The sequence below is a fragment of the Mustela lutreola genome, chromosome 1 (assembly GCF_030435805.1).
Source record: "Mustela lutreola isolate mMusLut2 chromosome 1, mMusLut2.pri, whole genome shotgun sequence".
NCBI classification, from domain to species: domain Eukaryota; kingdom Metazoa; phylum Chordata; class Mammalia; order Carnivora; family Mustelidae; genus Mustela; species Mustela lutreola.
Genome location: NC_081290.1, coordinates 13,342,977 through 13,368,166, shown reverse-complemented (window position 1 = coordinate 13,368,166; position 25,190 = coordinate 13,342,977). Strand labels below are relative to the sequence as shown.

The following is a 25,190-nucleotide window of genomic DNA, read 5'->3' as shown; positions in this document are numbered from 1 at the left end:
CAGGTCATGATCCCAGAGTCCTGGGATCCAGCCTCCAGTCTGGAGCTCTGCTCAGCAGGAAGTCTGCTTCTCCCTCTCCTTCTGCCCCTCCCCCCAATCACACTCACATTCTATCACTCCCAAATAAATAAAATCTTTTAAAAAATTATAAAGATGTTTATAGGATGAAATTTTCTCATTTGCTCAAAAAAAAAAGTCTTTAAAAAGAATTTAAAGTAGTCTGTCCACTGAAATGTCACAGGGAAAAAATATGTTTTCTATTAAGTTGCACAGATGTAGACAGATGCATCTTTCAAAAATTCCTATACAATAAAAGATAGGTTTTGTTTCTTCTGCATATTTACTATGAACTTACTCCCTCATTAAAATATGAAATACAACAAAGGAGAGAGCCTGTAAGGTTTTGATGAACTTCTTTAAATTAAATAGTGTAATCACTTAGAATAATTTTATGGAAGCAAAAGATTGTTTTTGAAAGAAAAACGGTTTTGCCTTTTCTCCTTATAAGATAAACATAATTATCAAAAAGTACATCAATATTAAAAGCTGAAGTGTTTTTACATAAGTGTTTTTTTAAATGCCACCCTTTTTACTTATTTGAAAAGCTTTCTTGAGATATAATTAACAAGCATATAATTTGCCCATTTAAAGTGTACAATTCAATCATTTTTTTTACCATAGTATTCACAGGGTTATGCAACCATCATCACAATCTAATTTTAGATCATTTTGTCTTCTCAAAAAACCAAAAAACAAAACAAACAAAAAAGCCCCACCTTGATTTGCCTCCGCTCCACTCCTCCCCCAGCCTTAGCAACCACTTACCTATTTCCAACCTGTACAGATTTGCCTATTGTGGACATTTTATATAAATAGGATCATATAACATGAGGTCTTTTGTGACTGACTTTTTTCACTTAGCATGTTTTCAAGTTTTATTTATTTTGCAGCATGTATCAGTACCTCATTTCTTTTTATCACTGAATAATATTCCATTGGATGGTTATACACATTTTATTTCTCCATTCATCAGTGAACACACAGCTTATTTCTACTTTTTGGCTACTATGAGTAATTTTGTTCTGAACTTTTGTATGCAAGATTTTTGTGTAGATACATACTTTTGTTTATCTTTGGTAGATACTTAAAAGTAGATCTGCTGGGTCATATGGAAACTCTGTCCTTAATTTGAGAAAATGCCAAAATGTTCTCCAAAAAGTTATACCATTTTCACATTCCTACCAGCAACATAAAAGAGTTCTAGTTTTTCCACATTCTCATTAATATTTGCAACTCTTTGACTTTTTTTTATTATATCCATCTGTTGAACATGATGATATATTATCTCACTGGAGTTTTGATTTGAAGTTCTCTAATGACTAATGCATCGAGCATCATTTCCATGAATCCTCTTTGAAGAAATGACTACTCAGATCCTTTATTCTTTTTCTAAATTTATTTATTAGGTATTTTATTATTGAATTATAATATAGATAGATAATACATTAAATACAAGTGCCTTATCAGATATATGACTTGCAAAAATTTCTCATTCTTTGGATTGTCTTTTCACTTTCTTGATGATATTGTTTTCAGCACAAAAGTTTTAAATTTTGATAGAGCCAATTTATCTGTTTTTTTTTTTCTTTTGGAGCTTACACTCTTGGTATTCTACTTAAGAAAACATTATCCAAATCAAGATCATGAAGAATTTTTCTTCTAAGAGGTTTATAGCTTTACTTCTTACATTTAGGTTTATAATCCATTTTGTGTTATTTTCGTATATAGGATGAGGTAGGGATCTAACTTTATTATTCTGCTTGCGGATATTCAGTTTCCCAGCACTATCACTGAAATATTATTCTTTCCTTGACTGAGTTGTCTTTGTCAGAAATCGAGTGATTTTAAGTGTGAGTTTCTTTCCGGACTCTGAATTCTTTCCCATTGATCTATATGTCTATCCATCTACCAGGACCGCACTATCTTGATTACTATAGGTTTGTGGTAGGTTTTGAAATCAACAACTGTGAATACTCCCATACTCCTTTTCAAAACTGTTTGACTGTTGAGCTTCTCGCATATTTTCATAAGGACATTAGGAGCAGGTGAAAGTAGAGCTGTTTCCCTCCGAGCAATGGTAGAAGAGGAGAGATCCAGTTCTCTCCATACCCCAACACGGTGCTGTGAGGGATGAGAAATGGCAACCTGTGTCTCCAGAAATGAAACGTTAACCCTAGATCGGGAGCTGGAGGGAGAAGGAACCAGTCTTCTTGGGTATATATACCCGGAATACAGCTTCCCTAGCACAGAACAGGGATGCTGATAGAGGCAGTATAAGGAAGCAAATCATGACTCTCATGTCACTACTCTTTCTGTTATTTAGTAGATTCTCTTGAATTCATTTTCTCCCATTCTCTGTATTCTTTAGAACAGTTTTAAAATCTTAATTTTTTTCTGTATCTATTATGATGTCTACTTCTATTCTTTTAAAAATTTTTTTTTACTTTTAATTTTTTATTTTTTATTTTTTATAAACATATATTTTTATCCCCAGGGGTACAGGTCTGTGAATCACCAGGTTTACACACTTCACAGCACTCACGAAAGCACATACCCTCCCCAATGTCCATAATCCCACCCCCTTCTCCCAAACCCCCTCCCCCCAGCAACCCTCAGTTTGTTTTGTGAGATTAAGAGTCACTTATGGTTAGCGAAATAAGTCAAGCAGAGAAAGACAACTATCATATGATCTCCCGGATATGAGGAAGTGGTGATGCAACATGGGGGCTTAAGTGGGTACGAGAAGAATCAATGAAACAAGATGGGATTGGGAGGGAGACAAACCATAAGTGACTCTTAATTTTTTTTTAACATTTTATTTATTTATTTGACAGAGAGAGATCACAAGTAGGCAGAGAGGCAGGCAGAGAGAGAAGAGGAAGCAGGCTCTCCACGGAGCAGAGAGCCCGATGTGGGGCTCGATCCCAGGACCCTGGGATCATGACCCGAGCTGAAGGCAGAGGCTTTAACCCACTGAGCCACCCAGGTGCCCCTTAATTTTTTTTTTATCATTTTCATCAGTAAATTGTTTGTTAAGGAGAGAGCCTACCAAGCTCCAAACTCTGCTACTCTAACTTTTTTTCGTGTTTTTTTAAATTCAATTAGCCAACATCTTCAACATCATTAGTTTTGATATAATGTGAAATGACTCATCAGTTGCATCTAACACCTAGTGCTCATCGCATCACATGCCCTGCTTAATGCCCACCACCCAGATACCCTTCTCCTACCCACCTCCTTTCCTGCAACCTGCTTGTTTCCAGAAGTCAAGAGTCTCTCGTGGTTTGTCTCCCTCTCTGATTTCTTCCCATTCAGTCTTCCATCCCTTCCTCTATGGTCCTCTGCACTATTACTTCTATTCCACATACGAGTGAAACCATATGTTGGTGGGAATGCAAGCTGGTGCAGCCACTATGGAAAACAGTGTGGAGGTTCCTTAAGAACTTAAAAATAGAGCTATCCTACAACCCAGCAATACACTATTGAGTATTTACCCCAAAGATACAGAAGTAGTGAAAAGAAGGGACAGGTGTACCCCAATGTTCATACCAGCAATGCCTACAATGGACAAACTGTGGAAGGAGCCAAGATGTTCTTCAAGAGATGAATGAATTTTTTAAAAATGTGTTTCATACACATAATGGAATATTTCTCAGCCATAAGAAGGAATGAATATGTACCATTGACATCAACATGAATAGAACTGGAGAGTTTCGTGCTAAGTGAAATAAGCAATCAGACAAATTCTGCCATTCTAAAAGTCCCTGCCCCCTTTGCATAAACTTTTAAAAATCTACTTGATTATAGCACTGCTTTGAGCTGGGGAATAGCAGATATTATTTCCATTTTTCAAATAAGGTTAAGACAGGCTAAATGTAGGAATGGAAATTATACACCAAGAAATAGAACACATGTCTTACAACCTATTGGTTTCATCAGTTCAAGCTGATGTGGTAGAGAAAGTCTAGAGAAAAGCTCAATGAATTTAATTTACTTGGCAAAATACATGTGATTCTGTGATCCTGTGTTTTTATTTTGCCATGAAAATGTTGAAGAACTTTGTAAAGATAGCCAGAACTAGCCAGGTAGCAATTTTGTCAAATATTAACAAGGTGTAACATTTACATGTTTAGAAAGACTCCTGCTTAATAGAAAACATGTCAGAAACAGATAAATCAGTGGTAATCGTATAAATTGAAAATGTAGGCAAGTTTTCTAATCTTTTTTTCTGTTGGTTACATGTTACACAATTTGAAGAAAGCCATGACAGAAAATTACAGATGCATATAGACAGACAGCTAAACTTAAAGGGCATCCTACTACTTGGAGAAAAATTATGGGGTCAATCCAAGACAAAATTGTGATGTAGGCACCTTTTTCTTCCTTAGTGCCTCTTTTCCTCTGCTCTGAGAACAATTCCATTTTCTCTAGCTGCAAGTATTTTATGACTTTGTATTCTTCTCCAATTATCTCAAAACTTGCGTCATGGTGATTTGATCTTAACATGTCACCCATTTAAGTCATCTGCATCCTTACTTAGGCTTGAATTAAAGATTATAGTTTCTTCTGGGTAATTCTGGACATCCTCAAGGGAGTACGAGAGAGATTTTGAAAAGCACTAAAGCTGTCTTCCTTTACAGCTGAAACCACTCACATGTGGGTGGTTTCCACTCTACTTACGCATAAGGATTGCTCTACAAGAAAGACACCATTTCTGCTTGTATAAAAGAATCATTCCCCTGAATTTACAGCTTCAATCCCCCTATCAGTCATTGTGACAGCACTTCACAGCAATACAAGAAGAGAGATTGAAGAAAAAGACAACTGGTCTGCCTACCAGTCAGATGTGATTACAGCTCTGTACATCAATGTTTAGAGTACAAGACAGTGTGTATCATCTTTATCACAATGTAAGATCAGATAAACTATTTGCTGTTCTTCATTATCTGGGGAAAGCCAGGAAGAGAACACATAGTGCCAGTCGTATGATGTGTCACCTTTCTTCCACTGAAAAGTAAAGTTGGAAGACAGAAATAAAAATGGACCAATTCAGTACTGGTATTTTGCACTTCATTCTGCAATTAAACATCAGAGGCCTACGAGGTTCTATTTTAGTTCTTTGGATACAAAATTATCTAAGAATATGGGGGAAAGGACACTTACGTTGCCTCTAAATTTGTTTCCATCGCTGGTCAAGTTCAGTATCAGATAGGAAATATCAAAATGCATTAGGAAGTTGTCTTCACTTAGCATTTTATTGTTCTCTTTCTGAAAGATTCAACCCAAACAGGATCCTGTTTAAAACCTACCTGGCCTAATTATGTAAGAATCCCACAAAGAAGAATATAAAACTAATGGAGGATAGAAATGGAGTCCATAATGTCCTTTGAGTGGATCCTATTACCCATCTACCCAGGAGTCTACCATAACCAGGTTACAAACAGAAGTGTTATAAGAAAGCCTGGAGGTGTTTTACCATTTAATCATTTTATCTTCAAATTCAAAGTCTATGCAGGATAATTAGTTGACCATACATTACACACCTCTCTGGCTTTTAAAAGTAATAATATTGAATGAAGAATGTGATTTTTAAATGTTTTAAGAATTTTAAATGAATTAAATTTTTAGTCTAGATTTATAACTGATAATTAATATCACATTCCATGTATTTGCTCAAGCTCAAAACCTAGGAGTCATCTTGTTTGTCCTCATACCTATGCACCCTACCTCTAATCCATCAGTAAGTCCTGACAGTTCTACCTTTAAAGATATCCTCAATCCAGCACGTCTCCCCACACGGCCACATGCACAACCAGGCTATTCCAGGAGCCTCCTATTGCTTCTCCTTCCTTCTGCTTTTGTTCTACTTTAGGCAATTTTCTACACAGTAGCCAAAGTAAACATTTTAAAATAGAAATCAGATAATTTGGTGCCTGGGTGGCTCAGTGGGTTAAGCCTCTGCCTTCACCTCAGGTCATGATCCCAGGGTCTTGGGATGGAGCCCATGTCAGGCTGTCTGCTCAGCAGGGAGCCTGCTTCCCCCTCCCCCGCAACCTCCCCCTCCCCAGCTTGCCTCTCTGCCTACTTGTGATCTCTCTCTGTGTCAAATAAGTAAATAAAATACACTAGAATATTATTCAGCCACAGAAAAGAATGGAATCTTGCCATTTGTGACCACACGGATACACGTTGAGGGCATTATGCTAAGTGAGATAAGTCAGAGAAAGCACATACCATATGATCTTACTTATATGTGGAATCTAAAACAAACAAGCGGGGGGAAAAAAAAAAAACACCAAGCTGATAGATTCAGAGAATTTGGAAGTTGCTAAGAGAATAGATCTTAAAAGTTCTCATCACAAGAAAAAAATTCTGTAACCATATATAGTGATAAATATTAACTAGACTTATTTGTGGTAATCATTTTTCATTATATACAAATATTGAATCATTATGGCTTTTGTTTGTTTGTTTTTAGATTTTTATTTATTTGACAGAGAGAGATCACAAGTAGGCAGAGAGGCAGGCAGAGAGGGAGAGAAAGGAGGAAGCAGGCTCCCCGCCGAGCAGAGAGCCCAATGTGGGACTTGATCCCAGAACCCTGAGATCACGACCCCAGCCGAAGGCAGAGGCTTAACCCACTGAGCCACCCAGGTGCCCCTGACTAATGTTTTAAGAGTAAAATGGTTACAACTCAAAAGTTAAACTTAAAAAAAAAACAAAAACCTAAATACATAATATTTCTTAGAAGAACAATAATCCTCGAGCTGATAGGAATTGGGGAGATTTAGTGATACTCAGTCCAGCTTAAAATAAAGTTGCTGTCCTGTCCTTTCCTACGGCTTATGTCTCTGACAGCAAACATAATTAAAGCTATAGAGAGAGAAATCACCAGTTGTTCTGAATCAGTAAAATGTGACAACCAAGAAAATAATGCTGAAACTTTTTTTTTTAAATCCCAAGTACTGATTCCACCCACAGTCCCCTCTTCTTCTGTGTCATTCTTAACAGCAGATATAAATACAGAACAAACATGAATCAATAGAAAAGACTGGCGAGAGAGAGAACAATTTAGGGAATTTTTTGATGTATTATGGCTCACACACATGCAATCATCCAGTAAACGTGGATTTCTTCTCAGCTCTGATCTGCTGGCACCTGCTCCCTCTTTTAGCCGGCCCCACGATTTCTCTATCTCACTTGCCTCCCATAAACCGAATGTCAGCGCAGGTGACAGAAAAAGTAGGGTTAATACTTCAACATCAGTTTCCTACTAAAGTCACAGAAGTCTTTTGTCCGTTGCTGACTCCTTGGCCTTGCTAGTAAAAAGCAGACACAAGGAGGAAGACCGGCACAATGAAAAGAGGCTATTTTAAATTTCTGTCATCATGATTAAATATGATTTTCTCCAAAATGCCCTACAGGCTCATTTTGAACGAAATCTACTCCCGTGGGCATGTTTCTGATTGACTGGCATTACCCTCCTGTGCGCCAGGGATATGCCATCTTTAAAGGAATTAAAGAGAGTTATCACCATGAATTCAGACCGTGCTCTATTCAACTTATATATAAATGTATATTTGAAACCACTATGAAGAGTGTGGTTTTCCTGAAACTGGTTTTAGCAATGCATGGCGTTTTGGCGGAGTCTTAGAAGCTACACGGAAGCCATCAGCATGATTCCGCCACTGGCTCTTAAACTCAGAAGTGGGCAGTTGGATAGCACTTATTTTGGAAATCCTGGGGGGTGCACTGAGTTCGCTTGCAACTGTACACCTCTTACAAGTTTCACGCCAGTGAGTTCAACTATTATTAAAAGCCCTAAATATAGTTAATCCACAACATCATGCCACCTCATCACCTTTTGCACTAATCATTCCTCCCAGACTACAGAAAGCCTAAATACTCCACGATATTGCTATTACACTTAAGAACTGAAATTATGTCAATTATTTTTATGTTCATATCTTAATAATATGCAAGGTTACAGACATTTTTCCCTATTAGCAGATGATATAAATCCAAAATTCCAAGAATGATTTATTTCATTCCCTTTGATTTGTTTTGTTATATATGTGTCTGTGGTGAATAAAAGTGATTAGATTTCTGGACTCGGGTCTCTCACTTCCTTACCGTGTAACCCCAAATAAGTCACCTTAGTGTCATTTCTTCTTCTCTAAGATGGAAATAACCATACATATCCTGCCTATCACACAGCATATAAAATCATGCTAGATAAATGTAAGGGTTTTGCACTGCATTAGAATGTGAATAAACTTATGTTTATAAAATATCCATTTTTACTGAAAACATATATATTAGTAAAAGGAGTGTTTAGTCAAGAAAGCTGGCTGGCAACCAACGACTTGGGCTGCAAATTGCCAATTCCAAGTGGTTTGGCAGAGAATCCAGACAGAAATCACATACCTCCCTATGATGATTAATTTTATGTGTCAGTCTGTCTGGGCCCTGATGCCTAGATACTTGGTCAAACATTTTTTCTGGATGTTTCTGGGGAGGTGTTTTTTGGATGAGGTTAATATCTGTGTCAGTGGACTTGGAGTAAATCAGATTGCCCTGCACAGTGTGGGTGGGCCTCATCCAAACAAATGAAGTACCGAATAGAACAAAGACTGATCTCAGAACTCGAAGGAACGCTGCCCGCAGAGGTCCTGCAGACTTCAACTGCGATGTCCTCCCTGGGCGACCTGCCTGTTAGACCCGATCCTGCAGATTTTGGACCTGCCAGCCTCTATTATCATGTGAGCCAATTCCTTAAAATAAAGTCCTCCCTCTCTCTCTCAATCTCTCTCTACACACAGACACCCTCAGTTCTGTTTTGCTTCTCTAGAGAATCCTGACTAGCAGACCCTCTAAAATCTATGTGGAATGATTGGCTACTCTTGGACAAAGGAACATAAGAAAAGTGAAGTGTGTCACTTCTACAGTGAGGTATTTAATGACCTGGTGTGCTTTCTCCACTTTCTTCTCCCCTCCTGCGGCATAGTTGGAAGCCACATGTGGGGATGGCTCCATGTGGTACGCGAGATGGATGAGGCCTGAAGACTGGCCCAGGAAGGGAGGTCTGTAGAGGATTTTGTGTGCATGAGAAAAGCATTGTGTTAGGCAACTGAGATTTAGGGATTATCTGCTACAGCAGCTGGAATTAGTTAGCCTGACTGATTCAGGTATATTTTATTGTGTATAAACCTAACAAAAAAGAAAAAAAAATCTGATTTTTTCTTTTCTTTTCTTTTTTTTGTTTTGTTTTGGTTTGGTTTGGTTTTTGGTTTTTTGTTTTGTTGTTGTTGTTGTTGTTGTTGTTGTTTTAGTGCAAAAGGGAAAAGCAGCTCCTGACACCTGGAAACTACCCTGAACACTTTCTCACAGAACACCAACATCAGAGAAAGCACCGACTATGTTATCAAGACAGAAACAAAACTGGAGCGAATACAGCACAGGAATCAAAGGCACAGCATAGAGAACATAGTTAATGGTACTAGAACAGTGCTATTCAGTGACAGATGGTGGCTACACTTGCAGTGAGCAGAGCATAACCTGCAGAGACGCTGAATCACTATGTTGTAGACCTGAAACTAAAGTAACATTGTGTCAGCTATACTCAAATGAAAAAAAGAAAAAAAGACGAAAACAAGACCACTCTAGAGTAAGACCACTTGAGTAATATGAATGAATGCTACCTCGTTTTGCTTCCTCTAGTCTCCCCTCCCTCTAAGTAAGATACACTAAATACCCAATCAGAATCAGCCTGCTTCCTGACAGCATCCAATCCAGAACAAGGCCTCAGAACAAAAATTTAAGATTCCTAATATTTTCCCCCAAAATCACCTAAGCATCATTGAAATCCTATTTTAAAAATCCTGTCCACCACTCCTACTGAGATGCCCTGCGATTTCCCATGACCGGTTGCGTGGTCTCCCTCAATGGTTCATTACAGTAAGTCTGAATCCAAATTGTCTAACCACAGGTGTGTTCTTCATGGTCTTTAGCTGGAGAGCACCGATGTGGGCAATAATTGTACCCTCAAGAAATACAGAAATTGAACAAAATTATTTCTAAGACTATTTATTTGATTGTAACTGCCTGTGCTCATGCTGATTTTCAGAGTGGGTAGATGAAAACAACTTGAGACTATAATCAGCAACAATGTTACATTTGGGTTAAATTGTTTTTTGGGTTTTTTTTAAACTTGTCTTTTTCTGAATTTTTAGCTTGGATCATGTCCAGATACTTATTAAATGCTTGTTACTTTATATTTGATCTTCATTTATTGAAAAGTCTTCAATGGAAGACTTAATATTTGAGAATTAATATTTATATTTTGACAAACCAATTTTTAACTTTATTTTTCTTTAATAAGACTTAGAGAATATTACTCTCCAAAAACTCTAAATTGTCAAACTTGGAATTAAAACTATGGGATGAAGTTAAAAAGACAAACCAATTTTTAACTTTATTTTTCTTTAATAAGACGTAGAGAATATTACTCTCCAAAAACTCTAAATTGTCAAACTTGGAATTAAAACTATGGGATGAAGTTAAAAAGACAAACCATTTTTTAACTTTATTTTTCTTTAATAAGACGTAGAGAATATTACTCTCCAAAAACTCTAAATTGTCAAACTTGGAATTAAAACTATGGGATGAAGTTAAAAAGACTTGAAAGATAATTAATTTGGGATCCAGCTTAAGTATGTGTTAACATTTATTTCAAAACCATCATTCCTGAGTTTTTTTTTATTTTTGTAGGCAAATTTATTTTCCACATCAGGAAACTTTATGTGTGTGTGTGTGTGTGTGTGTGTGTAACAAAGTGTTTTACTTCTCTTCTAAAAAAAATGAAACTTAAAATCTATATTCTCAAACTCTGCTGGGAATGGAAACTACCAGACAAACGTTTTAATAACTGGCTTCAGAACAACTGGAAAGCCTTTTGGTAAAGGCAAAATTAGATCTGTATCTCACACCATGCACTAAGATGAACTCCAAAAAGATCATATATTTAAAGTAAAATAATAATAATAATAATTAAAATTTTATGGGGCACCTGGTTGGCTCAGTTGGTAGAGTATGCAACTCTTGATCTCGGGATCATGAGTTTGAACCTCAAGTTGGGTTTACAAATTACTGAAAAATAATAATTAAAATTTTGTATTAATTAGAAGAAGATATAAATGAATACCTTTTCAACCTGAGATCAGGGAAATCTTCCTAACTATCTCAATACCCAATAACAATTCAAGAAAGAAGAATGAATAATTAACTAATAATTTAAAAGTATCCTGCAGGGGTGGCTCAGTCGGGTAAGTGTCTGCTTTTGGATCAGATCATATTCCCAGGGTCCTGGGATCAAGCTCCACATTAGGCTCCCTGCTCAGCGGGGAGTCTGCTTCTCCCTCTGCCTTTTATCCCAGCTAACGGCGCTCTCTCGCTCTCTCTCCCCACTCTTAAATAAATAAATAAATCTTTAAAAAAATAAAAGTAAGGGGCACTTGGGTGGTTCAGTCATTACGCCTCTGCCATCAGCTTGGGTCATGATTCTTGGGTCTTGGGATCAAGCCCTGCATTGGGCTCCCTGCTCAGCAGGAAGCCTGCTTCTCCCTCTCCCACTCCCCTTGCTTGTATTCCCTCTCTCGCTGTTTCTCTCTCTCTCTGTGTGTCAAGTAAACAAACAAAATCTTTTAAATAAATTGATAAGTAATTAAATGAATAAAAATAAAAAATAAAAGTGTCTGTAGATCAGAGTACAGTGTTTCTTAAAATGTACATAAAAACTTGGAGAAATTGTCTGTAACTGATGAGGGGGTGGGACGAGAGTCAGCATAAATGATGTAACAAGAGCTCCCCAACTCCTCAGATAAAAAGAGCAACAATCCAGTGGAAGAATGATGAAAGGGTTGGATGGGTAGTTCACTGAACCAGAACACAGAAACGACCCTTAAAGAAAAAAAAATGGCCAACCTCACTTAATACGAGAAATTCTGAATACCTCTATAGTGAGGAAACATTGCTCACCTATCAGACTGGCAAAATCTAAAAGTTTGACAATAAATCTGTTAGGGAAAATGTTAGGAATAGGAATGTTTATCAATTTCAAATGGAAATGCAAACTGCAACAGCCACTAAGATAACAGCTCGGCGATACTGTAGAAAAAATATAAAATTAATAAGTGATTATAGCAAGGTTTCAGGATAGAAAGTTAAAAAGTCAATCAATCAACTATGAACAAGTTGAATTTGATATTACAAACACATTACCATTTACATTACATTAGCACCTCCAAAAACCAAAATACTTGGGTATAAATCTAACAAAATACATGCAAGATCTATATTAGAAAAACTGCAAAGCTCTGATGAGGGAAATCAAAGAAAAACTAAATAAATGGAAACTATATTCCATGTTCATGAATAGAAAGACTCAAATATTGTCAAAATGTCAGTTCTTCCCAACTTGATCTACACATTTAGTACAATCCTAATCAATATCCCAGTTATTTTGTGGATATCAACAAACTGATTCTAAAGTTTAAGTGCAGAGGCAAAAGATTCAAAACAGCCAACACAATATTTAAGGCAAAGAACAAGGTCTAAGGATTGACACTATGCGACTTCATGATACTATAAAACTATGTGGTATTAGTGAATGTGTGAGCTAGTGAAGATCAATGGAACAGAATAGAGAGCTGAGAAACAGACCCACATAAATATAGTCAACTGATCTTTGACAAAAGAGCAAAGGCAATACAATGAAGAAAAGAACGTCTTTTAAATAAACGGTACTGAAATAAATGAACATTTGAACCAAAAAAAAAAAAAAAATTAAATTAAAAAAAAACAAATAGGGTGGGGTTGTGGACATTGGGGAGGGTGTGAGCTTTGGTGAGTGCCATGAAGTGTGTAAACCTGGCGATTCACAGACCTGCACCCCTGGGGATAAAATATATTATATGTTTATAAAAAATAAAAAATTTTTTAAAAAATAAATGAAGCTACATGCAGACTTTGCACCCTTACAGTAAGAAATTAACTCAAAAAGGATGACGGAGGTAAATGAAAACTGCAAACCTATAAAATTCCTAAAAGACCACACAGGAGAAAATCTAGATGAACTTGGGTTTGGAAATCACTTTTTTTTTTCTCTTTTTATTTTTTTTTTTAAAGATTTTATTTATTTATTTGACAGAGAGAAAGAGAGAACACAAGTAGGCAAGAGGCTGACAGAGAGAGAGGGGGAAACAGGCTCACTGCTGAGCAGAGAGCCCGATGTGGGGCTCAATGTGGGGATTCATCCCAGGACTCCAGGATCATGACCTGAGCCAAAGGCAGAAGCTGAACCCACTGAGCCACTCAGGCGCCCCTCTCTTTTTATTTTTATTTGCATTTATTCTACGCAGAATATACACCTGAGCCGTAAGTTTTTGTTTCTTCAGTTTCTTCTTTGATGTCTTTTTCTTCTGGGCAAACTCCTCTTCTGGTTTAGGAACAATCTGCTCTTTTTCAGGAAGGATCATCTCAGTGTGGCAGGGAGAACTCATGTATGGGTTAATCCAACCATAAGCCCTAAATTCTATTCCACATCCTGGGGGTTTTGTTCCCCTGGATGTACTCAATGACTAGAAAATCAATATCCAAACCCTCATGTTCAGCATTACTCTCTGCATTTTTTTCTCTCTCTGCATTTTTAAGCATGTGCAGTAAAAATTCTGCACTCTTCTTGGGCCACTGACCCCATGTCCAGCCCACTATTTGGCTGGGCACACCTACCAACTCCACCATTATAGTGACAGAAGGGCACATACTGCTCTTGCAAAGTGACATCTTTCAGATACTGGGTGGCTTTTCAGATATACATACCCTTGATGGCCTGGGCAGTTTCAAGTGTTTTCTTAAAGTAAACACAAACATTTGAACCTCTTGAGTTGCATGATTTTGTAGAGTTTTCTGGGTCAAGCAAATAGTGAACCATTTTCAATGGTGACCTCAGGCCACTGAGGGGTGGAAATTACTTTTTAAATACAACAGCAAAGGCATGATCCATGAAAGAAATAAATGATAAGCAGGACTTCACTAAAATTAAAGCTTTCTGCCTGCAAAATATACTATCAAGAGAATGAAAAAACAAGCTACAGATGGAGAAAAATATTTGCAAAAAGTATATAATAAAGACAGTTACCCAAAATATACAAAGAACATTTAAAACTCAATATGAAACAAACAACCCAATTAAAGAGTGGGCCAAAACTTTAACTGGCGCCTCACCAAGTAAGATACACAGATGGCAAATGAGCACATGAAAACCAGCTTCATATCATGTATCATCAGGGAAATGCAAACCAAAACGATTAGAAACCACTATACACTCATTAGAAGGATCAAAATCCAAAACTGACAACACCAAATGTTGACAAGGATGAGGAGCAACAGAAACTCTCATTCTTTGCTGGTGGGAATGCAAAGTGGTACTACCACTTTGGAAGACACTTGGGCAGTTTTTTACAAAAGTTAATACTCTTACCATACTATTCAGCAATCTCACTCTTTAGTATTTACTCAAAGGAGTTGAAAAAAAAGTATGTTTACACAAAAAATCCACATTAAAAAAAAGTTTGTAAAAGCTTTATTAATAATTGCCAAAACTCTGAAGCGATCAAGACATTCTTCAGTAGGTAAATAGATAAACTGGGATACATCCAGACAGTGAATTACTGTTCAGCACTAAAAAAAAAAAAAAAAAAAAAAAAAAAAATCTGTTTAAGCCAGGAAAAAACATGAAAGAAATTTAAATGTATATTACTGGGTAAAAGAAGCCAATCTAAAAAGGTTACATACTATATGATTCCAATCATATATGACATATCACATATGACATTCTGGAAAAAGGCAAAACTATGGAGACAGTGAAAAGACCAATGCTTGCCAGGGATTTGGGGGGCATGGGATGAACAGACAGAGCACAGAAGATTATTAGGGCAGAGAAAACGTTCTGCATACTATAATGATGGATATAGGTCATTATACATTTGGCCAAACGCACAGAATGCACAATGCCATTTAGACTGTACCCTAATATAAACTAAGGACTTTGCATCACACAATGATGTGTCAATGTAGGTTCATCACTGGCAACAAATGACCACTGTGGTGGGGGATTCTGATAATAGGGGAGGTTGTAGATGTGTGGGGCAGGGAGTATATGGGAAATCTCTGTACCTTCTCTTTTCTTTGCAAGATATTTAGTTAGTTAGTTAGTTAGTTAGTTAGCTATTTTAGAGAAAGAGGGTGTGTGGGAGTGGGGGGTGTGGGCAGAGGGAGAGAGAGATTCTCAGTCTCAAGCAGATTCCCTACACGGGACTCAATCTCACGACCCTCAGTCTCAAAACCCTGAGATCATGACCTCAGCTGAAATCAAGAATCCTATGCTTACCCAACTGAGCCAGGCATGTGCCCTTGGACCTTCTGCTCAATACTGCTGTGAACATAAAACTATTCTAAATATTAAAGTCTGTTAAAATAGTTACCAAAAAACGTGATTTTGCCCTTTGATGTTTCCACCTCTAAGAATTTATCCCAAATACACACTGGAAAAGTATGAAATTACTTATAAACATTATTTATTGTGTACTTATTTGTAAAATCAATTACTAGAAACAACCAAAATATCATCAACAATTTTGCTAAAGTAGCGGGATACAAAATCAACATACAGAAATCAATTATTCTTTTACACTAATGATAAAGAATTTGAAAATAAATAAAACCATCCCATTCACAATAATATCAAAAAATAAATTAACTACTTAGGAATAAACTGAACACAAGGAAGTAAAGATCTCTACAATAAAAACTATAGAATTTAGCCAGAACGATGGAAACATACCCTGCGTGCTTGGATCAGAATAATATATTGTTAAAATGGCCAGACTGCCCAACGCCTTCTACACATTCAACACAATCCCAATTCAAAATACCAATAACATTCTTCATAGAATTAGAAGAAAGAACACCAAAATTTGTGTGGAACCACAAAGGGGCCAGAAGAGGCAAAATAATCTTGAAAAAAAAAAAAAAAAGAAGAAGAAGAACAAAGCCAGAGGTACCATGCTTCTGAATTTCAAACTATACTACGAAGCCATGCTAATAAAAATAGCACTGGCCCAAAAACAGACATGCCGACCAGTGGAAAAGAGTAGGAAGCCCTGAGTCAAATTCCAGTATATACAATCAACTAATACTTGCCGAGGAAGCCAAAACGGCCAATAAGAAAAAGACTGGCTGTCCAATAATTAGTGCTGGGCGAACTAGAGAAACACGCACAGACCCAAGAAATTGGATCCCTATCTCGCATCACTCACAAACATTAACTGAAAATGGAGTTCCAGCGGTAGCAGAGAGCGGCCCCCAAACAGCCTGGGCAGCCCCGCCGCCTGCGCACGCTGGGTTACCAGCAACCCCCACCCACGGGAGGAGCCCAGCCGCCGCAGGCACCAGGCACCATCGCCGCGGCCCTAAGCACAAAGGCTTGAGACCCAGCAGCCACCCACCACCTGCCCTCAGTGCGGCCTCCACCAGGCCCCACACCATGGGCAGCGGCCCTGCAGCCTCTCATGGGGGACACCTGCCAGCAGGGACAGAAAGATCATCACAAGGGAAGGCTTTGGGAGCAGTGAACGGTTCACTCTAAGAAGCGTAAATGGTTTCATCGACAGGAACCGCACGGAAGGAGATGTATTTGTACCCCAGACTGCCGTAAAGACCCACCCCAGGAAGTACCTTCCCAGTACAGGAGATGGAGAGACTGAAGTTGGCTCTTGTTGAAGGAGAAAAGGGTGCAGAGGCAGCAAATGGGACAAGCCCCGTGGAGTTCCAGGGCAAGGCAGTAAGCAGGCAGCGGACTCTAACCATTACAGGCACTGTGCACGCGCCAGGGGTCCTCCGCGGAATTACCCAGAGAATTACCAGAATACTGAGAATGGGAAAAGCAGAAGGGATTGGAGAGTGCCCCCCTACCCCCAAGGCTGGGCCCAACAGCGCAGGCCTTACTTACAGGCGGGGGTTCCAACCTTAGGACTTGCAGAAACCCTGTGGGCGTGGACCACAGTCTTCCAACCCTCCCGTGCAGGGAGAAGTGATGGAAGCTGCTGACGACCAGCGTGCAGGAGAACCAGACAGACCAGTGAGACACAGTATGTTCGGGCGTTACAGACCGTGATTGCGCAGGGTGCCTCCTCGCCAAGAACATTCTGGAGAGATGGCACTGAAGATAAGGAAAATCCAAGAGATGAGACCCAAAGGCAATACCCACGTCACCGTGGTTACCGCTGCAACTTCAGTTACTGAAGCAGATACCCAGAAAACCCTCAACCAAAAGATGGCAAAGAGAAGCCGTGCATCCACCTGCTGAGAAATCCGCGGCTCCCAAGGCAGAACAGCGTGGGGCGGAGTACGTGCCGGCTTACATCTCTCCCACCTGCCTGGTTTAGTCACCCAACAAGAAGCGAATACAAAATTCCAGCAATAAGAGATGAACAAAAGATTGGAGCTGAAGACCTTAAGTGCTTGCTTTTTTTCCATTGACCAGAGGGTAGAACTATCTGCATTATCTATGCAGCATGGAGTTTTTATTATTTTTACCTAAAGACGTTTCTTTCTGGTAATGACAAACGTGTTTTTTAAAAATCCTCATTTTTCTCAATACATTTGTAAAGATTTTTAAATTGTTTTATATCTGGTCAAGTTGAGATTTTTGAGAACCTCATTTTTAATTTGTATAACAGAACGCAGCTTGATATTAAAAAAAAAAAGTCAATGAATGGCAAGCACCTGCTAATAAAGGTCTTAAATAATTGTCAAAAAAGGTAACTCAAAATAGATGAAAATAGATCAAAGACTCAAACATGGACCTGATACCGTAAAACTTGAAGGAGAAAATGTAGTGAAAAAGCTCTTTGATACTGGTCTTGACAGTGATTTTTTAGACATCAAACTAGAAGGACAGACAACAGAAGCAAACAAATGGAACTAAATGAAACTCAAAAACTTTTGTACAATTAACAATTAACAAAATTAAAAGAGAACCTATAGAATGGGAGTAAGTTTTTGCAAACCATATATTGGATAAAGGGTTAATATCCAAAATATATAAAGAATAGATAAAGACTATATAAAATCCAAAATATATAAAGAACTTAATAACAAAAAATATTCTGATTAAAAAATGGCCAGAATAACTAAATAGAGATTTTTCCAAAGAGGACATCCAAATGGCCAGACACACAAAAAGAGCTCCCAACTATTCACCAGGGAAATACAAATCAGAACCATAACGAGATGTGGTTAGAATGTTAGCCTCACACCTGTTCGGATGACTACCATCAAGAAGATATAACAGGTGCTGGTGAGGATATAGTGAAAAGGGACCCCTAATACACAGTTGGTGGGAATGTAAATTGGTCTATAACTATGGGAAACAATATAGAGACCCCTCAAAAAATTTAAAATAGATCTCTCATACAGTTGAGCAATTTCACTTGTGTGTGTGTGTGTGTGTGTGTGTGTGTGTGTGTGTGTATTTCGCCTCTGGGTATATATATGCACGTTTCATATGCATATATATTTGTATTTGCATAAACTCAAAACTGATCTTTAGTGTTTGGAGTGAGGGTTGATAGGAGAACTGAAGACACATAAGAAATAAATGCAATGTTTGGTCTCTGGATCTTAATTTTACCAAACCAGCAAAAAAGACATTTTTTAGACAAAGAAAAACTTATATATGAGCTATTAAATGAATTATTAGTTTTGTGAGACGTAATGTCATGGGTGATGGAAGAAGTTGACCTTTTTTAGGAATTCATATTGTTGCACGTTATGATAAAGTGATGTAACACTGAGCATTTATTTTAAAATGCTTTTGCTTTTGAAAACATGTTTGAAATTTTTTCAGCAAAATAAAAGGAGATATAGATAAAGCTGGGTTGACAAAATATTGGTCATTCTAACTCTTAATGGCATATATGAAAGTTTATTATAATATTCTACTTTAGTGTATGTTTGAAATGTTTCCTAATTTAAAAAATTCTAAAAAATTAATTGAACATAATATGGGATACTCACAAATAAACCTAATCGAAAGAACAAGAGAGAAGGGGGAAGAAGAAGAGATGGAGGGAGAGGAAAGGAATCTCCTACGGGGAGTTTGAGGTTCTGGTGCAACAGGTCAGAAGTCAGGCAGAGGTGTTTGCATTTTTAGTGAACATTTACGGGTGCTTCTGATGCAGGAGGTCCCTGCATCATATTTTTGAGAAACACTAGCCAAGGCTTAAGTATAGTGTGGATTGACTGAATTATCCATGGTATGATGGAAAGAGAGCAGGCTATCTATAGAAATAAGAGGCTTCAGTTCAAATCTATGCTCAGTCACTTACTGGCTTTAAACATTGGTCAAGGTGCTTCATCTTTACCCTTAAAATGGAGAGAACAATACATATGCCAGATTACTATGAGATAAATGAGATAAATATATAGAGCGTCTAGAACCTAACAGTCATCCAAAAATGAGAGTTAATTAAATCCTTTAGAATCTCTCCATTAATGGGTAGAAGCGCACACTAATACATTCCCCAGGACCCAGGTGCAAAATTAAATCAGTTTGTAAACTGAGGGATAACAGTTGCCCATAACAGGGAAATTCTTTATTCAGAGAGATACAGAAACAAAATAAATCAGGGAAACAAAATATTTCCTTATTATCATCAAATTCCAAATTAAAACTTTTGATACTGCTGTTGTTTTATTTTGGTTACATTCTCTTAAGCTTAAAATTCCATATGATCAAATAAATTACAACTCAAGACACTTTCCTTTGTAAATCTAGTATGTATAATACAGCTAATGTTCAGTAGGTTTGCATAAAACTAAGTCATGCCTGATAATATGAGGGGTGTGTGTGTGTATCATCTACTCAGCATACTTGAAGTGGCCACCAGTTTAATTCACCAGTTCAAATACTGGTCTGATCTCCCTTCCCAGACAAACACTGTACTCACAGTGGAATCTTGAGAGACATAGTAAGGCCAGAATGGTCTCAATTCTGCAGAGTATGGAGACAAGGATGATCCAAAGACAATGGCCAGGGGATAAAGCAAAGCCAATGTAGTCCATGAAACTGGGTCATCCATCTCTAGAAGTTGGGCAAAGTAGAATTCTTGTACAAGGCCAGGAACATAAGACAGAACAAATGGCTTAAACTGAAAGAGTCCCAGAGTCTGGAGTTGAACACGTGCATAAAACCTGTGATTCTGGTTATGATTAGGGAAGAATCCTTCAAAGGTGTGCCCAAACTGGCTCAAAAAGACCAAGAAACAGAAAAATGCATTTTTTCTGTTCAACAGGATATTCAGTATTCAAATTAACTAGTTCTTTATCCAAGATCAGAATTAAGTCTGTATCTGAATATTCAGTTTGTTGTTGTTATTGTTGTTGTTTAATGAATTCCTGCTACTTCCATTGTACAGTTTTAGTGACTGAGGCTACCCAAACGAGTCCAAGGATAACCTCCACTTGAGAGAAACGGCAATTTCATCCAGGAGATGACCAATGAATAAAATCAATATGAGGCAAGTATGAGATTATCACTCCACAAAAGTCAGGTGTAAGGAACGTCATAGTTCTTCACTTTTTCTAAATCACATAAATCTATTCTAAGTCCACATCTGCCTATATGACAAGAAATGATAATATTAATCATGTAAGAAGAAACCACCCCTTCAGATAGTCACAAAAAACTGAGAGTCTTAGGCAAGCAGAAATATTCAAGAGAGGGTACTCAGGTCTTCAGGTTATGCTGGTCACCGTTGGTAGACCTGAAGAGTCCTGAAGAGGCCTTAACGCATGTGGCTCCACTGGTTCTGGGCAAAATGTGGCCAAGGAGACTATCCCTAGGTGTGCAACATTAACATTCTCTCCCGAGGTCCAGCCTGTGTCCCAGGGAGCCCCAGAGGAGGAAAACACTGTCCTCACTATTAATGGAACGTGGAAGATTCCTTGTAACTAGCTAACTTTACCCATCTCTGTCTCTGGTATTTGGACGTGGTTTCCTCTGACACAGTCCTGCTGCAGAGCTTCTGTGCCTTCTGAAAACCTACATGAAGGGGTGCCTGGGTGGCTTAGTCATCAGGCATCTGCCTTCAGCTCAGGTCATGATCCCAGGGTCCTGGGATCAGGCTCCCCGCTTTAGGAGGAGGCCTGCTTTTCCCTCTCCCACTCCCCCTGCTTATGTTCCCTCTCTTGCTGTGTCTCTCTCTGTCAAATAAATAAATAAAATCTTTAAAAAAAAAAAATTCTATCTTCTGGGGATCTGACATACTTTCCTTCCAAAGCTGAAACACCGTTACTATTAAAATTTTTTCTTCCAAACCTAAAATACCAATGCTAGTAGGAGAACCCTAAGAAAAAAAGAACTTAAAAGACTACATCCTTGGGATAGAAAAGGGAAAATATCTACAGCAACAAGCAAGAAGCCCAAATCAATACTCTGATAGACTTAATTTATCTAAGTGACGTAGCACTAAGTGCTTTGGAGAAAGCAGCACTGTGTAAGTGGCAAGAACACTCAGTATGGAATCATCATATACATATTTGAACCCCAGCTCTAGTACATGCCAATTTTGCGACCTGAAGCAAGCCACTCATTCTGTCCTGCCCTCAGGCTTCTCTACTGTAAAGCAGGAATGATGACATTTATTTTCACCAAATTATGGAGCGGTTTTGAGGATCTGCTCAGAGAAGATATGTGAAGACAGTTTGTTCATTGGAAAGCAACTAAACAAAGGTAGGTGTTTGGATACTATAGAAATACAATGAGGTAAGAAATCAGTGTGTGCTAGACCTGCCACCGAAAATTTCACGGTGGAAACAGAGCTAGTTCAATGTTTTTGGAGAGATGGAATTTAGACAGAAAGAAGAGAGTATTTGGGGAAGAAACAGGCGAGAGTAAAAGGCAGGCCAGCTGCCAACCTATTAAGGGTCTTTGTACTTACCACCACTAACTGGCCAGAGGACAAGGGCTTCGTATAGGGACAGGCCAAGAATTAGGCGAGAAAGGATTCTTTTCTTAGGCAGGAAAATCTGCAGTTGTGAGCCATGAGCCTCCAGGAACTAGGGGATCTCAGCAGCCCAGTGTTGCACCAACTCAGGCTTATTTTTCTAGCGAGAGGCATCATTGGCCTTAGAACTCTGGTACCCTGAATGCTAGAAGATGTTCTGTTTTCAGTTCTGTGTGAGTGTGTGCGTGTTCACATGCACGTGTTTTAAGGCACTGACTCAATATCCACAATCAGTAACAATAAATACTTTTTTCTCCATTAAAAAAAGAAAAAGATTAAAAAAAGAAATTCTGTATTATCAAGAAACAAAATAAGCACTCCTTTAAATTTTGTTACTGACGTATACTTAAGCCATATTAAAAAGTAATAGAAGTGGGGGCGCCTGGGTGGCTCAGTGGGTTGAGCCGCTGCCTTCAGCTCAGGTCATGATCTCAAGGTCCTGGGATCGAGCCCCATGTCAGGCTCTCTGCTTGGCAGGGAGCCTGCTTCTCTCTCTCTCTCTCTCTCTCTCTCTCTCTCTCTCTCTGCCTACTTGTGACCTGTCTGTCAAATAAATAAATAAAATCTTTTTTAAAAAAGTAATAGGAATGATATCGATAATATAAAAACAGAAGAAAGCATTTTGAAGGGTACAGTTCAAGATAACAGCATAGGGGAATCCTGAACCTCTTTCCATGGACGCAAGAAATCTACAACTACATATGCAACAATTCCATCTGAAAAAAAACTTTTTTAACTAGCTGAACATGTCTTCACAACAAAAAATTAAAGGGCCATATCCAGACAGGTGGAAGACACAGAGACTTTCTCACCAAAAACCTGACCCCCAGCACAGCAACTTAGAATTTGAAGAAATCAGGAAGAATCTGACAAATGTGGAGCTTCTCCCTGGGGTGAAGGGGGTTTGTGCCCCACTTAAGGCCCCTCAACCCTGCACCAAAGAAATGAGCCACCACAATATCTGGTTTTGACAACCAATGGAGCTTATGTCCAGAAAAAACATAGGGCTATAGGAAATAGAAATTTTGCTAGTAGAGGGCTCAAGCACAGACTCATTCACTCAAGGACAGGCCACCAAAGCAACATACTGAAAAATGCCTAGACCATATGTAAAGGTCCCACTAAAATTTCAGAGAAGAAACTATTGTCAAAGTCACCGTTTCGACGTTTGTGAAGATATCCATAGTCGATAGAATCTGAACAACAGATTTGTTCCAAGCCATATCTGTATTATTCTCTGTAAGGTTGCCTTATCTGAGATGGTTTAATAAGTGAGAAAGTAAGCCAACAGTCTAAGTTAAGGAGAAAGCTCTGAATTGTAGGCTTAGAACATTGGAACATCATCAGGGATGAGCTAAAATATCCCACAGACATTTACCTACCATTGTATTTCACTATATAAAGTACTTAAGGTCTTATTTTAGTCTCTGACATACATCAAAATTACTACACATTAAACGTTACACTACTGTATTGTATGAGCCTCGATGTATGTATGTTACCACAGGCATTATCTATTAGTCCCTTCTAAAAATGATCCTTCCTGAATCTGGGGAGAAAAAAAAAATGAGTTTAATAAGCAAAGGGAGAAAACCATGTTGACATTTTTAAGACATTTTTCATTTCCTTCTGAAGATTATTTTTTTGAACTTAGCAATTTGACAGCCTGCCCCTATGCACATATACATGTGAAGAACATACTTAGATGTACACGCATCTTGAATCTGCTCCCTTTGGATTAACAGCTAAGCAAACTTGCTCCACGGGGTAAGCAAATCAGCAAATGACTTAAGGTCTATTGAGATTCTTAACAGGAAAGCCAAAAAAAGGCAGGCATTAATAAATGATTTAGGGGGCACCTGGGTGACTCAGTTGGTTAAGTGTCCAACTCTTGATCTCAGCTCAGGTCTTGATCTCGGGGTCATGAATTCAAGGGAGCCCATGCTGGATGTGAAGCAGGCAGGAAGAAAGAAAAAGGAAAAAAAGAAAGACAGACAGACAGACGGCGGTGGGGGGGAGGGATGGAGAAAGGAAGGAAGGAAGAAGGAAAGAGAAAAGAGAGAAAAAGAGAGAAAGAAAAGAAATGAGGAACATTAGACTTAAGATACAGAAAGTGCACTGGCAAGTTTATCACAGATTATCTCTTAGAGGTAATCATTATGCAGGTAAGGAAATGAGACCAAATGAAATTAAGTTATTTGTTTTGGGCCATTTGCCTATGTAATTGCTACATCAGCACAAGAACACAGCTCTTCGGAATCCCTATCACACTAAAACCATCTACCTATGAATCAGGCAAGCCGTGGTCATAAGGCTGTGGCTTTACTCCAGGATAGAAACAGTTCATCCTCCCCCTGCTCCACCCGATGGGAAAGACCTAACTGAGTCCCTAAAGTTAAGCAGGTAAAATATTTTAGATGGTTGGTTATACAGCACCAGTTCTAGAAAATGATATAATGGGACGCCTGAGTGGCTCAGTCGGTTAAGCGGCTGCCTTTGGCTCGGGTCGTGATCCCGGGGTCCTGGGATCGAGTCCCGCATCGGGGTCCTGGCTCGGCTGGGAGCCTGCTTCTCCCTCTCCCTCTGCCTGCCTCTCTCCCTGCTTCTGCTCTCTCTCAGTCAAGTAAATAAATAAAATCTTTTTTAAAAAATGATATATTTTACCAGGGTACAGAAAACAACAATTATAAATAAGATGCTTCCTCCTGCCAATAACAATAATGCTGCCACAATATATATCAAAATATATTAAGATTTTTAAGGTCCCTGATTTTTTTTATATATTTTTTAAATACTTTATTTATTGACAGAGGGAGATCACAAGTAGGCAGAGAGGCAGGCAGAGAGAGAGAAGAGGGGAAAGCAGGCTCCCTGGGGCTTGATCCCAGGACCCTGAGATCATGAGCTGGACTGAAGGCAGAGGCTTAACCCACTGAGCCACCCAGGTGCCCCAGGTCCCTGACATTTTAAAAATTACCTGATTACAAGACAAGTAATAAAGCA

General features: G+C 38.4%; 2 pseudogenes; one reads left to right on the top strand and one right to left on the bottom strand.

The window, feature by feature from the left end:
* Positions 1 to 14,050, bottom strand: part of LOC131827281 (large ribosomal subunit protein uL22-like) — a 67,755-nt pseudogene extending 53,705 nt beyond the window's left edge.
* A 2,200-nt stretch (positions 14,051 to 16,250) lies between these two features.
* On the top strand, positions 16,251 to 17,564 carry LOC131826769 (Y-box-binding protein 1-like; annotated as a pseudogene).
* Positions 17,565 to 25,190: the final 7,626 nt, after the last annotated feature.